Source organism: Odocoileus virginianus, chromosome 12 (genome assembly GCF_023699985.2).
Source record: "Odocoileus virginianus isolate 20LAN1187 ecotype Illinois chromosome 12, Ovbor_1.2, whole genome shotgun sequence".
In the NCBI taxonomy this organism is placed as follows: domain Eukaryota; kingdom Metazoa; phylum Chordata; class Mammalia; order Artiodactyla; family Cervidae; genus Odocoileus; species Odocoileus virginianus.
Window position 1 is genome coordinate 22,627,856 of NC_069685.1, and position 12,016 is coordinate 22,639,871.

The following is a 12,016-nucleotide window of genomic DNA, read 5'->3' on the forward strand; positions in this document are numbered from 1 at the left end:
CTACTTTTAATGGTACTGATACAGAGTGATAATTTTCTGAGTTATCATGGTATTTTCCTAAATAATGATATAACATCATGCGGGAAAGAAGTAAAACTGTACATAAAATCATAACATGAATATAGATTCCTTCACTACTCTATTATAATGGGATTTTTAAAAATTAATTATATAATTAATTTGTTAATTAATTGTATAAATTATACAGTATTATATTCTTTTTTACCTCTGAATTCGTATTTGACTATTTACTTATAGAAAAAAAAAATCCTTTTAACAATTTCCCCCCCCCAAAATTCCACCTGTGGAAATATAATTTAGCATATAACACTAGCTTTTTTCTATAATCTTTTAAATGTATTTCTTCTGTGCTCACAAATTTTAAGAATCCCCTAAACTCTGGACATATGTAAAACAAGGATGTACTCTACTTCACAGTACTTTTATCCTCTTCTCCATTGTGTACAATTTAAATATCTGCATTTTGATATCCAGGCACCACATGCTCTGATTGTCTCAGATTGGCAAACACTCATTAGAGCAAACAGGTGCAGGAAGATCAAACAGCAACAAGATGTCACACAAAACCAAGAACATTTTCCAACAGCTGGACACCAGTTCAAAGACATCTGAGAGATCACAAATGAACTTGATATAGGTTAGAGACAAATGTCAATGTCAGATTTCTTCTTAGAAAAAACAAACCGTTCTCTCAAACATTTCCATCTTTAAACAAAAAGCCAATACCAGTTGGATATTTTATATTTGTTTATTCAAACATTTTTTCTTTTTAATTTTATTTTATTGAAGGATAACTGCTTTACAGAATTTTGCTGTTTTCTGTCAAACCTCAACATGAATTAGCCATAGGTATACATATATTCCTTCAGAAAGAATGAAGGGATGGAGCCAAAGCAAAAACAGCACCCAGTTGTGGATGTGACTGGTGATAGAAGCAAGGTCCAATGCTGTAAAGAGCAATATGGCATAGGAACCTGGAATGTTAGGTCCATGAATCAAGGCAAATTAGAAGTGGTCAAACAAAAGATGGCAACGGTGAATGTCGACATTCTAGGAATCAGCAAACTAAAATGAACTGGAATGTGTGAACTCAGATAGCCATTATACCTACTACTGTGGGCAGTAATCCCTTAGAAGAAATGGAGTAGCCATCATGGTCAACAGAAGAGTCCAAAATGCGGTATTTGGATGCAATCTCAAAAACGACAGAATGATCTCTGTTTGTTTCCAAGGCAAACCATTCAGTATCACAGTAATCCAAGCCTATGCCCCGACCAGTAACACTGAAGAAGCTGAAGTTGAACTGTTCTGTGAAGACCTACAAGACCTTTTAAAATCAACACCCCCAAAAGGTGTCCTTTTCATTATAGGGGACTGGAACACAAAAGTAGGAAGTCAAGATACACCTGGAGTAACAGGCAAATTTGGCCTTGGAGTACGGAATGAAGCAGGGCAAAGGCTAACAGAGTTTTGTCAAGAGAACACACTAGTCATAGCAAACACCCTCTTCCAACAACACAAGAGAAGACTCTACACATGGACATTACCAGGTGGTCAACACCAAAATCAGATTGATTATATTCTTTGCAGCCAAAGATGGAGAAGCTCTATACAGTCAGCAAAAACAAGACTGGGAACTGACTGTGGCTCAGGTCATGAACTCCTTATTGCCAAATTCAGACTTAAATTTAAGAAAGTAGGGAAAACCACCAGACCATTCAGGTATGACCTAAATCAAATCCCTTATGACTATACAGTGGAAGTGAGAAATAGATTTAAGGGACTAGATCTGATAGACAGAGTGCCTGATGAGTTATGGATGGAGGTTTGTAACATTGTACAGGAGACAGGGATTAAGACCATCCACATGGAAAAGAAATGCAAAAAGCAAAATGACTGTCTGAGGAGGCCTTACAAATAGCTGTGAAAAGAAGAGAAGAGAAAAGCAAAGGAGAAAAGGAAAGATATTCCCATTTGAACGCAGAGTTCCAAAGAATAGCCAGGAGAGACAAGAAAGCCTTCCTCAGCAATCAGTGTAAAGAAATAGAGGAAAACAACAGAATGGGAAAGACTAGAGATCTCTTCAAGAAAACTAGAGATACCAAGGGAACATTTCATGAAAGATGAGTTTGATAACGGACAGAAATGGTATGGACCTAACAGAAGCAGAAGACACTAAGAAGTATCTAAGTATACTAAGATATTAAGAAGAGGTGGCAAGAATACACAGAAGAACTGTACAAAAAAAATCTTCATGACAGATAATCACAATGGTGTGATCACTCACCCAGAGCTAGACATCCTGGAATGTGAAGCAAGTGGGCCTTAGAAAGCATCACTACGAACAAAGCTAGTGGATGTGATGGAATTCCAGTTGAGCTATTTCAAATCCTGCAATATGGTGTTGTGAAAGTGCTACACTCAATATTCCAGCAAATTTGGAAACCTCAGCAGTGGCCACAGGACTGGAAAAGATCAGTTTTCATTCCAATCCCAAAGAAAGGCAATCTCAAAGAATGCTCAAACTACTGCACGATTGCACTCATCTCACACGCTAGTAAAGTAATGCTCAAAATTCTCCAAGCCAGGCTTCAGCAATACATGAACCGTGAACTTCCAGATGTTCAAGCTGGTTTTAGAAAAGGCAGAGGAATCAGAGATCAAATTTCCAACATCTGCTGGATCATTGAAAAAGCAAGAGAGTTCCAGAAAAATATCTATTTCTGCTTTATTGACTATGCCAAAGCCTTTAACTGTGTGGATCACAATAAACTGTGTAAAATTCTGAAAGAGATGGGAATACCAGACCACCTGACCTGCCTCTTGAGAAACCTATATGCAGGTTAGGAAGCAATAGTTATAACTGGATATGGAACAACAGACTGGTTCCAAATAGGAAAAGGAGTACGTCAAGGCTATATATTGTCACCCTTCTTATTTAACCTATATGCATTTCATGAGAAATGCTGGGCTGGAAGAAGCACAGGCTGGAATCAAGATTACAGGGAGGAATATCAATAACCTCAGGTATGCAGATGCCACCAGCCTTATGGCAGAAAGTGAAGAGACACTAAAAGGCCTCTTGATGAAAGTGAAAAAGGAGAGTGAAAAGGTTGGCTTAAAGCTCAACATTCAGAAAACTAAGATCATGGCATCTGGTCCCATCACTTCATGGGAAATAGAGGGGGAAACAGAGAATCAGTGTCAGACTTTATTTTTTGGGGCTCCAAAATCACTGCAGATGGTGATTGCAGCCATGACATTAGAAGACGCTTACTCCTTGGAAGGGAAGTTATGACCAACCTAGATAGCATATTTAAAAGAAGAGACATTACTTTGCCAACAAATGTCCATCTAGTCAAGGCTGTGGTTTTTCCAGTGGTCATGTATGGTTGTGAGAGTTGGACTGTGAAGAAAGCTGAGCGCTGAAAAATTGATGCTTTTGAACTGTGGTGTTGGAGAAGACTCTTGGGAGTCCCTTGGACTGCAAGGAGGTCCAACCAGTCCATCCTAACGGAGATCAGTCCTGGGTGTTCATTGGAAGGACTGATATTGAAGCTGAAACTCCAATACTTTGGCCACCTGATGTGAAGAATTGACTCATTTGAAAAGACCTTGATGCTGGGAGGGATTGGGGGCAGGAGGAGAAGAGGACAGCAGAGGATGTTATTGCCGGATGGCATCACCAACTCAATGGACATGAGTTTGAGTAAACTCCAGGAGTTGGTGTGACCTATAATGCCTTTAGCAATTTACATTCCCACCAACAGTGCAAGAGTGTTCCCTTTTCTCCACACCCTCTCCAGCATTTATTTTTTGCAGACACTTTGACAATGGCCATTCTGACTGGTGTGAGGTGATTGTAATTTTGATTTGCATTTCTCTAATAATGAGGATGTTGAGCATCTTTTCATGTATTTATTAGCCATCTGTATGTCTTCTTTGGAGAAATGTCTTTTTAGGTCTTTTCCCCACTTTTTGTTTGGGTTGTTTGTTTTTCTGGTATTGAGTTGTATGAGCTGTTTGTATATTTTGGAAATTAATCCTTTGTCAGTTGTTTCAGTTGTTATTATTTTCTCCCATTCTGAAGGTTGTTTTTTCACCTTGCTTATAGTTTCCTTTGCTATGCAAAAGCTTTTGTTTAATCAGGTCCCACTTGTTTACTTCTTATTTCCATTATTCTAGGAGGTGGGCCATAGAGGATCTTGCTTTGATTTATGTCATCGTGTGCTCTGCCTGTGTTTTCCTCTGAGAGTTCTATAGTTTCTGGTCTTACATTTATGTCTTTAGCTCATGTTGAGTTTATCTTTGTGTATGCTGTTAAGAAGTGTTCTAATTTCATTCTTTTACATGTAGCTGTCCAGTTTTCCCAGAGCCATTTATTGCAGATGCTGTCTTTGCCCCATTGTATATTCTTGCCTCCTTTGTCAATAATATGGTACCCATAGGTAGTTGGGTTTATTTCTGGGCTATCTGTTCCATTGGTCTATATTTCTGTTTTTATGCCAGTACCATACTGTCTTGATGACTGTAGCTTTGTAGTATAATCTGAAGACAGGAAGGTTGATTCCTCAGGCTTCATTCTTCTTTCTCAAAGCTGCTTTGGATGTTTAAGGTCTTTTGTATTTCCAGATGAATTTTGAAATTTTTTGTTCTAGTTCTGTGAAAAATGCCATTGGTAATATGATAGGGATCCCATTGAATCTGTAGATTGCATTTGGTAGTAGTCATTTTCACAATATTGATTCTTCCTACCCAGGAACATGGAATATCTCTCCATCTGTTCATGTCATCTTCATTCATTACTATCTTATAAATTTTTGTGTACAGGTTTATTGTCTCCTTAGGTAAGTTTATTTTTAGATATTTAATTATTTTTGTTGCAATGGTGAATGGGATTGATTCCTTAATTTCTCTTTCAGGTTTTTCATTGTTAATATAGAGAAATGCAAGTGATTTCTGTGTACTGATTTCATATCCTGCAGTTTTGCTAAATTCACTGATTAGCTGTAGTAATTTTCTGATACTATCTTTAGGGTTTTCCGTGTACAGTATCATGTCATCTGCAAACAGGGAGAACTTTAATTCTTCTTTTCCAATTTAGTTTCCTTTTAATTCTTTTTCTTCTCTGATTGCTTTAGCTAGGACTTCCAGAACTATGTTGACTAATAGTGGTAAAAGTGGACACCCTTGTCTTATTCCTGATCATAGGGGAAGTGCTTTCAGTTTTTCACCATTGAGAATAATGTTTTCTATAGGCTTATCATATATGACCTTTTAAGGTAGGTTCCTTCTGTGCCTATTTTTTGAAGTTTTAATCATAAATGGGTGCTGAATTTTGTCAAAGCCTTTTCCTGCATCTATTGAGATGATCATATGGTTTTTATCTTTCAATTTGTTAATATGGTGTATCACATTGATTGATTTTCATATATTGAAGAATCCTTGCATTCCTGGAATAAACCCAACTTGATCATGGTGTCTGAGCATTTTAATGTGTTGCTGAATTCTGTTTGCTAAAACTTTGTTGAGGATTTTTGAATCTACGTTCATCAGTAATATTGGCCTGTAGTTTTCTTTTTTCATGTTACCTTTGCCTGGTTTTGGTATCAGGGTGATGGTGGCCTCAAACAATGAGTTTGAAAGTGTTCCTTCCTCTCCAATTTTTGAAAGAGTTTTAGAAGGATAGGCATTTGTTCTTCTCTAAATGTTTGATAGAATGCTCCTGTGAAGCCATCTGGTCCTGGGCTTTTGTTTTTTGGGGAGATTTTTGATCATAGCTTTTATTTCAGTGCTTGTAACTGGGTTGTTCATAATTTCTAATCTTTCCTGGTTCAGTCTTGGAAGGTTGAACTTTTCTAAGAATCTGTCTGTTTCTTCCAGGTTTCCATTTTAATGCCATATAGTTGTTCATAATAGTCTCTTCTAATCCCTTGTATTTCTGCATTGTCTGTTGTAATCTCTCCTTTTTCATTTCTAATTTTGTTGATTTGATTCTTCTCATTTTTTTCTTGATGAGCCTGGCTAAAGGCTTGTCAATTTTGTTTATCTTCTCAAAGAACCAGGTTTTAGTTTTATTAATCTTTACTATTGTTTCTTTCATTTCTTTTTTCATTTATTTCTGCTTGTATCTTTATGATTTCTTTCCTTCTACTATTTTTTTTCTTCTTCCAGTTATTTTAGGTGTAAACTTAGGTTGTCTATTCAATGTTTTTGTTTCTTGAGGTAGGATTGTCTTGCTATCAACTTCCCTCTTAGAGCTGCTTTCACTGCATCCCATAGGTTTTAAATTGTTGTCTTTTCATTGTCATTTGTTTCTAGAATTTTTTTGATTTCCCCTTTGATTTCTTCAGTAACCTGTTGGTTATTTAGAAACATGTTGTTTAATAGCCATGTGTTTGTGTTTCTTACACTTTTTTCTTGTAATTGATATCTAGTCTCATAGCATTATTGTCTGAGAAAATGGTTGATATGATTTCAGTTTTCTTAAATTTACTGAGGTTTGATTTGTGACCCAAGATGTGGTCTATCCTGGAGAATGTTCCGTGTGCACTTGAGAAGAAGGTGTATTCTGCATTTGAATGGAATGTCCTGAAGATATCAATGAGATGCATCTTATCTAATGTATCATTTAAGACTTGTGTTTCCTTAATAATTTTCTGTTTTCGTGATCTGTCTATTGGTGTGAGTGGGGTGTTAAAGTCTCCTACTATTATTGTGTTACTGTCTATTTCTCCTTTTATGTCTGTTAGTGTTTGTCTTATGTGTATTCAGGTGCTCCTATGTTGGGTGCATAGATATTTACCATTGTTATATCTTCCTCTTGGATTGATCCCTTGATCATTATGAAGTGTCCTTCCTTATCTGTTGTAATCTTCTTTATTTTATAGTCTATTTTGTTTGATATAAGGACCGTTCCCCCAGCTTTCTATTGCTTCCCATTTGCATGGAATGTATTTTTCCATCCTCTCACTTTCAGTCTATATGTGTCTTGTGGTCTGAAGTGGGTTTCTCGTAGACAGCATATATATGGGTCTTGTTTGTGTATTCATTCAGCCAGTCTGTGTCTTTTGGTTGGAGCATTTAGTCCATTTACATTTTAAGTAATTATTGATATATATGTTTCTATTGCCATTTTCTTAATTGTTTGGGGTTGATTTCATAGATCTTTTTTCTTCTCTTGTATTGCTTGACTATGTTAGTCCCTTTAACATTTGTTGTAAACCTGGTTTGGTGGTACTGAATTCTTTTAACTTTTGCTTGTCTGAAAAGCTTTTTATTTCTCCATCAATTTTGAATGAGATCTTTCCAGGGACTGTAATCTTGGTTATAGATTTTTCCTATTCACTACTTTAAATATATCCTGTCATTCCCTTCTGGCCTGCAGTTTCTGCTGAAAAATCATCTGTTGAGCATATGGAGTTTCCCTTGTATGTTACTTGTTGCTTCTCTCTTGCTGCTTTTAACATTCTTTCTTTGTGTTTTGTCTTTGTTACTTTGATTAGTATGTGTCTTGGCGTGTTTCTCCTTGGGTTTATCCAGTATGGGACTTTTTGTGTCTCTTGGACTTGGTTGACTATTTCCTTTTCCACATTGGGGAAATTTTCAACTATAGTGTCTTCAAAAATTTTCTCATACCCTTTATTTTTCTCTTCTTTTCTGGGACCCCTATAATTCAAATGTTCATGTGTTTGATATTGTCCCAGAGGTCTTTGAGACTACCCTCAGCTCTTTTCATTCTTTTTACTTTATTCTGCTCTTTAGAAGTTATCTCCACCATTTTATCTTCCAACTCACTGATTCATTCTTCTGCTTCAGATATTTTGCTTTAGATTCCTTCTAGAGTATTTTTAATTTCAGTAATTGTGTTGTTTGTCTCTGCATGTATATTCTTTTATTCTTCTAGGTCTTTGTTAGTTGATCCTTGCATCTTCTCCATTTTGTTTTCAAGAGTTTTGATCATCTTTACTATCATTATTCTGAATTCTTTTTCATGTAGTTTGCATATTTCCTCTTCATTTATTTGGACCTCTGTGTTTCTCATTTATTCCTTCATTGTGTAATATTTCTCTGCCTTTTCATTATTTTTTTATTTTTTAAACTTATTGTGTTTGAGGTCTCCTCTTTCCAGTCTTCAAGGTTAAATTCTTTCTTCCTTTTGGTTTCTGCCCTCCTAAGGTGGGTCCAGTGACTTGTGTAAGCTTCATATAGGGTGAGATTTGTGCAGAGTTTTTGTTTGTTTTTCCTCTGATGGGCAAGGCTGAGTGGGGTGGTACTCCTGTCTGCTGATTATTTGGTTTGTATTTTGTTTTGTTTGTTGTTTAGATGAGGCAGCCTGCACAGGGTGCTACTGGTGGTTGGGTGATGCTGGGTCTTGTATTCAAGTGGTTTCCTTTGTGTGAGTTCTCACTATTTGATGCTCCCTAGGGTTAGTCTCTGGTGGTCCAGGGTCTTGGAGTCAGTGCTCCCACTTTAAACACTCAGGGCTTGATCTCTGGTAAGGAATGAAAATTCCACAAGTGGTTTGTTATAGCATTAAGGGAGATTAAACAAATATCCAAAAATAAGAAGCTAAAGAAGATCCTCAGACAAATGGCAGTTAAACATCAGGCAGATAATAATCAAACTAATGAAGTATACATATATACATATATATATATATATATACGCACACACACACCCATGAGCAAAGTCAAAACAGTCCAACAAAAGTAAAGTACAATAGATTGACCCAGTGAACAAAGGAAACCAAAAATTATATCTACAAGAACCAAACTAACTAAAGCACAAACTGGAAAGCAAAACTAAAGCAAGGTGCCAGTTGGGGAATAAGGCAATGAAAATAAAACTAATAAATATGTTGAGAGGAAAGGAAAGAAAGAAAAGAAAAGAAAGAATAGATATGCAAAGTTAAATAGAGGTAGATAAAAAAGTTTATATACATTAAAGATTAACTGCAAGGGAAAAGAACAGTAAGAAAAGCAAATAAAGGAATAAATATGGAAAAAAATAAAAGTAGGTTTGAAATATTAAAAAACTAAAGTGAAAAAAGAGAGAAATAAAAGGCAAACTCCACAAAACTACAAAAGCTCTACATAGAGGCAGAGGTTTATAACAACAATAAAAAATGTGACTGAGGAAAAGAAAAAAAAAAAGCTCAAAAGCTTAATTAGATTTCATAGTGCCAATAAAATCAACAACTACAAGGGGCGGCGGAGGTGGGGGTTGCTGCACGGGGAAGGGAAAAATTCCAAAAGAATCTACAGAACAAGTCAAAACATAAGAATAATAAATGTTTTTCTTGAGTCACTGCTGTCAGAGTCCTTTCCCTTGCTGGGCGTCACAGTCCACCTCACTTGCCTAGGATGCCCTCTAACGTTGTGCTGATCTCTGGACTTGTAGGGGAAGCTCAGATTCTAATCTGCTGCTACTCCTGTGTGTTCTTGCCTCCAGTCTCCACAGCTATCAGAACTAGTGTGTTTTCTTTTGTGGGCACTCTCAATGTCCTTTTAAATATTCCACAGACACAGAGTCTGCCTAGTTGATCGTGTGGATTTAATCTGTAGCTTGTACAGCTGATGGGAGGGTTTGGGGTCTTCTTCCTTTGCCACACTGCCCTGGGTTTCAATTGTGGTTTTATTTCCACCTCTGCATGTGGATCGTGCACTGGGGTTTGCTCCTGAGGCTTCCCTGCAGGGCTTGGGTTTGCCCCTGTGAGGGCCAGGTGAGGAGGTGGTGCAGCTGCCTGGGTTGCAGGGGTCCTGGCAGCACCTGGTACTCAGGGGAGTTGGCAGCTAGGGCAGCAGGAAGTATAGTGCTCTAGAAGGGTATGGCAGCCTGTATTGGCCAACATGCTCCAATATTCTTGCCTGGAGAAGCCCCTCCCTGACAGAGAAGCCACAGTCCACATGGTCTCAAAGAGCTGGACAATACTGAAGTGACCCTGCGCAAGACTATTTTTGCCTGTGGCAGCTGTGCCCCAGTGAGAGTTGAGTGTGAAGGTGGCACAGCTGCTTGGCTTGCAGGGACCCTGGTGGCCCCAAGTGTGCAGGGACACAGACTGCCTCTGCCACAGGAGTAGGCCCTTGCAGAGTTCTCTCTCAAACCTCCTGTAGCCTGCAATCAGAAGGCCTCTCTGACCAATCTTTCTCTGTAACTCCCCCCATTCAGGCACTTAGAGGGCTCCCTTGCCTGGGATCCTACTCTGCTTTTTAGTGCATCAGACATGCAGAGGGGTCCCCGTGGATGGAATCCTACTCTAGATCGGCGCGGCCAGGCACTTAAAGGGGCACCCTGGGTGAGGACCTACTCTGTGGTTCAGCGCATCAGTCACTTAAAGGGGCACCCTAGGTGGGATCCTGCTCTGTAGTTGCGTGTGTCAGGTGTTTGACGGGCCAGCCTCTCTATTGTTCACCTGCCAATGCTGGTGTGTGGGGAGAGAGAGGCTATGGTGACGACTGCAGCCCCTATGCGTGACTCAGCAGTATCGCCTTGCTTCCATGGCTGCCCAGCGTTCCTCCACAGGCATTTCCCACCACGATCTCCTCCCTCACATCCCTTTGATCCGTCTCTCCATAGTCAACAGCAGCCCTCGCCCTGGGATTGCTCCACAATCTTTAAACTCCAGTTCCTAGTCACTGCCCCTTCCAGGGAACTTGCGTCCCTGTCCAGGGTATCTGTGGCTGTGGCAAGGGCTGTCTGATTCTCATTCCCTTTATGCCGCCACAGATCAGCTGTTTCGCTCTCAGCCTTAAGTATTTCTCCTCTGACTCAGACAGTTGCCCCGGTATGGGGATGGGACCCCTGCTTCAGTTCCCCCACCCATCGAGGGCAGGTCCAGGCCTACTAACACTTCCCCCTCGTTCCTTTGTCCTACCAAGTTTTGGGTGGTTCTGTATATTCTTTTTCTCTGGTCAGGTACTTCTGCCTATTTTCAGCTGGTGTTCTGCATGAACTTCTGTGTCTGAAGGTGTATTCCTGATGAATCCATGGAGAGAGGTGTACTCCCTGTCTGCCTACTCCTCCACCGTCTTGTTCTCTCCAGTCAAACTTTTTAATATAAAAATGATTTTTAAAAGATTTCAGGGGTTTTGCCTAGAGAGAACAAGTCAACACCAGCATTGCAGAACTTATGTTTGAGTTCCAATTTACTTATATATTTATTGATACACTAAGATTTTATCTACTTAAAAGAAGCAAAACTTTCTAGTTTGAAAAGAAGAAATTTTATTGTAATGGTAATAGGAAGGACTTACTGCTTTTTTAGCTTTTAAGGATTTAAAGCAAAATTTGTTCTTGTTTCTTGGTTGCTAAGCCCTGTGCAACTCTTTTGTGAACCCATAAACTGTAGCCCACCAGGCTCCTCTCTCCATGGGATTTCTTAGGCAAGAATACTGGAGTGGGTTGCCATTTTCTTCTCCAGGGGATCTTCCTTACTGAGGGATGGAAACCATGTCTCCTGCATTGGCAGGCAGATTCCTTACTGCTGAGCCACCAGGGAAGCCCGTAAAACAAAATAACAATGTTAAATCTAAAAATCAATTCAATTTTTATTTGCCATTTCTTTTTAAATTTTCTAAATTCTTGGCTTCATATATTTAAAAGAATAATTTTTTTCTTTAAAGAAATCATTATCAATGCATCCTAAATGAAATACAGAATGACTAAAAACAACTCATTATACTGTACAAATTGTATTGTAGGGCATACTTTAAAAATTATTTCCTGCTTAATTTGAAAATTAAAAAAAAAAACTTCTCTAGGAAAATAAATTATAGTAAAAAGAAGATATTTGGAGTTTTAAAGTGTTTGCAAATGGGGAAGGATTAAGTGCATTTTTTTAAGTGCATTTAAATAAAATATTTCTTATGCATGTTTTAAAATACAACTGTCTAAAACATATATTTAAATCTGGAAAAATTGCTGCAATTTATTCTAAAAACATATTACAATATCAAAGTAAATATGCAAAAGAAAATGGTTGGAAAAAAATAAA

At 38.2% G+C, this 12,016-nt stretch overlaps 1 pseudogene; it reads left to right on the top strand.

Moving 5' to 3' along the window:
- The first annotated feature begins 939 nt into the window (after positions 1 to 939).
- On the top strand, positions 940 to 1,738 carry LOC139037694 (craniofacial development protein 2-like; annotated as a pseudogene).
- The last annotated feature ends 10,278 nt before the right edge of the window (positions 1,739 to 12,016 follow it).